Below are 3488 nucleotides of genomic sequence, written 5' to 3'. Positions count from 1 at the left end.
CATGAGCCTAAAGACCGGAGCAGGTCTAAGGCCAGATGTGCTTTGTTGGTATGTGTTTTAGTGTCTGTGTACTGAGGATGATGTTTGAAAGCTTTTGAGAATGATGAGGGCAATGAATGTACAAATGCGCTTTACACAATTGATGTGTGTATGGATTGTGATAAGAGTTGGATGAGCCAAAAAAAAAAAAAAAAGAGTTGTATGAGCCCCTAATAAAATGATTTAAAAAAATGACCTCTTGACATAAAGTTCTTTCTTACACATCTAGGAGTGTCATTAGGTTTGTTTTTCTGCACAATCCAGCCTAACACCACATCCACTCTCCTTTCTTCTCTTAAAAAACAAGCACACAAACAACTCAAACCCAATGCCATCAAGCCGATTTTGCCTCAGAGTGACCTCACGTGTGACAGAGTGGAACTCCTCCCTAGGGTTTCCTTGACTGCAATCTTTATGGAGTTAGATCACCAGGCCTTTCTCCTACGGCACTGCTAGATGGGTTTGAACTGACAACCTGTATGTTATTAGCTGAGTGCGAACCATGTGTACCACTCCAGGTTCCTTCTAGCAACAGTCCCTGATTTCCTTTCCTTTCCTCCCCTGAGGGGTCCTGGTGGGGTGGTGGGTACACACCTGCTTGCTAACTGTAAGGTCCGCGGTTTGAAACCACCAGCAGAGGTTTCTCCAAGAGAGATAGACAGGGCTTTCTACTCCCATAAAGAGTTACAGTCTGGGAAACCCACATTGGCAGTTCTGCCCTGTCCTGTAGGGTGGCTGTGAGTCAGCATCAACTCGATGGCAGTGAATGTGGAGTTTTGGGGGTTCCTCCACTGAGCGCAGCTCTGGGCTATCCATCCAAGGACGGTGTGAGAGCCAGATGCAACCAGTTCTTTTCACTTGGACCTCTGAGCAACGTGCCCTAAGATAGGAAACAAGGAAGACCAAGTGTCTTCCAGTGACAAACGACTTCCCGAGACCTGGAGCTTTAAAGCTGCCCGAGAGTCTGCCCTCTGCTCCCTTTGGCTCTGTAACACACATCCTGTAAATCTGTCCCCGTCCCACTTAAATCACCCAGAGGTAGTTTCTCTTGCTGGCTGGCACCCAAAGACCTGCAGGCAGTCCCCATGTGGAGTAAGCCTCTACAGAACGTGGACGGTCTTGAGTGGGACGTGGCACACTGCAGACGAAGTCTGGCTTAGCGTTCACATCCTGCTTTCGTCTTCTCCTCTGACCCATCTCTTACTTGTCCTACTCTGACGATTTCTTTCGGAATGAGATTTCTTTGTGTCTTTTAAAAATTGTTGCTCGCCCCCGCCCCCTCCCATATTGTATGCTTTTCTTGATAGGAAACCCAAGAGAGGTAAACCCATAGAGACAGGAACTAGATCCATGGTTCCTTGGGGCTAGTGACGGGGAGGTAGGGGGACAGGAGATGCTAATCGCAATGGATGCAAGAACGAAGAAAATGTTCCCAAATTGATTGGCGATGACTGCACAGCTCTTTTTGATGGACCAATGTGCTCTTTGATGGCAATAAAATGGTTTTAAAAATTATAAATAAAATGTAACTTAAAAAAGAAATAAGTAAATGAAATAAAAACCTTGCATAAAGAAATCATAACCTTGTCTTTCTACAGATGGGGAAAAAACAAAAACAAAAAAAAAAGGCTAGGATTCAGGTAAAGTAGCCGGCCCAGGGCTAAGCAGGCTGGATCAGAACCAGGCCTAGCATTCTGCTTTTCTGACTTGTCCTGAGGTTTCCTGGGCCCTACACAAGGGAATTCAACAGCGATTTGTCCGAAAGATGGAAACAACCTTAATCTCATCAACAGAGGAATGAATACAAGAAAGGAGTTCTACACACACAAAGGACTGTGGCCCAGCCACAAAGAGAAATGCAGTCCTGGTTCAACTGCAACCTGGATCAACCTTGAAACCCGGAAGAAACCCTTGCTTGGTGCCACTGACGCCCCTCACGGTGACCCCGGAGGATGGGGCAGAGCTGCCCCTGGGGGTCTGAGACTGCAACCCTTTACAAGAGCAGAAAGCTTCATCTTTCTCAAAAGAGCAGCGAGGGGCTCGAACTGCTGACCTTGACGTTACTGCCCCACTTGTCATCCACGAACGCCACCAGAGCTCCTATGTGAAAACATTCCACTGAGTGAAGTAAGACACTGTCTGATCCCACTTATATGAAAGATCTAGAACAGGCCAAGGCATGGGCACCACAGCTTTACGAGAGGCTCGAGGGGACAGGAAGGAGGAAGCAGTGAGTTTCTGCTTGTGGTGCTGAGAAAAGTGGTGATAAAGACGAGGGAGCTGCACTGCACAGCAGGAGTAATGTAATATCCCCGAACATAAGGAATGATATTCATGGCATACTAATGTAATTCGCATCACTAAATGCACACATAAACAAGAAACAAACACGAGGCCTTTACTCCCGTCAGGGTTTGCAGCCTCTGAAGCCGTCAGTAGAGAGGGTCCCTGGGAGGTGGAATCAACTTGATGGCAGTGGGTTTGTTTTTGTTTGTTAATGTGTAGATCACATTAAACACATACAATATTGTATTCCATTATATGTATATTTCCCGTTTGCTCTCCTGCCTCCCCCAAACAACAAAGTGATTTGTTAGACGACAGAGGAGAAGAGGAAAACCCAAAGCAGAGTCCCCACATTAACAAGGCCGGTGCCTGAGGGAGAGGCACGGGTCTCTCGCCTTCCCTTTCCCCGTGCCCCCAGCCTCACCCCAGGGTGCTACTTCTAGCTGGGGCTCAGGACCCCAAGGTGGCCCCCGGAGCACTGAGGAACTGGAGCAAGAAAGAAAAGAGAGCCAGGGGTGGATATCCGCTAGCCCACAAAACAGAGGCCAGGGAACCGAGAGCTGGGACTCAAAAGAAGTCCAGAAGCCCAGCAGTGAACTTTGCCAAATGCTCTCTGACCAATGACGCAATCCGTGACCTGGCTGGGGCATTTATGTTTCCCGGAGGAAGCCCTGGGTCATGAGCCTAAAGACCGGAGCAGGTCTAAGGCCAGATGTGCTTCGTTGGTATGTGTTTTAGTGTCTGTGTACTGAGGATGATGTTTGAAAGCTTTCCCTTATTGTTTACTCTGGAAGAGCCTGGCGTCTTAAACAGAAACCTGTCACAAAGTCTCCAATCATTTTACAGCTTGTCACTTGGCTTGCTTTCTCAATTGACCTCAGAAGGTCGAAGCCAAAGGTTCCCCAAGTCACACCATCATTAGTTCTCGTGATGGACTGACCACGCCAGGTGACTCACGGCTAACCACATGACTTCCCTCAGCAAGTTAGGTCCTGCCACCAACTGAGCTCTGACTGAGGGCAGCCAGTGCCACGGGGCTGTAAGAAGTGGCTTGCTCTGCAGGGGACAGGAAACTCAGGGAGGAAAGGCAAGGGGCCTGCCTCTCAAAGCAGCATGTGACAGTCAAGCCACTGCCACTCACTCGATTCGATTGGTCGATTCCA

General features: G+C 48.3%; 1 protein-coding gene across 1 annotated transcript in view; it reads right to left on the bottom strand.

Moving 5' to 3' along the window:
- The window catches only part of SCARB2 (scavenger receptor class B member 2), an 87929-nt gene that overhangs the window by 36226 nt on the left and 48215 nt on the right, over positions 1–3488 (bottom strand). The window lies entirely within an intron of this gene.

The sequence above is a fragment of the Echinops telfairi genome, unplaced genomic scaffold (genome assembly GCF_000313985.2).
Source record: "Echinops telfairi isolate 266 unplaced genomic scaffold, ASM31398v2 ScPeMD7_7468;HRSCAF=8506_0, whole genome shotgun sequence".
NCBI classification, from domain to species: Eukaryota; Metazoa; Chordata; class Mammalia; order Afrosoricida; family Tenrecidae; genus Echinops; species Echinops telfairi.
Note: the sequence above shows the minus strand (reverse complement) of the source record. Positions and strands in the feature narration are given on the sequence as shown.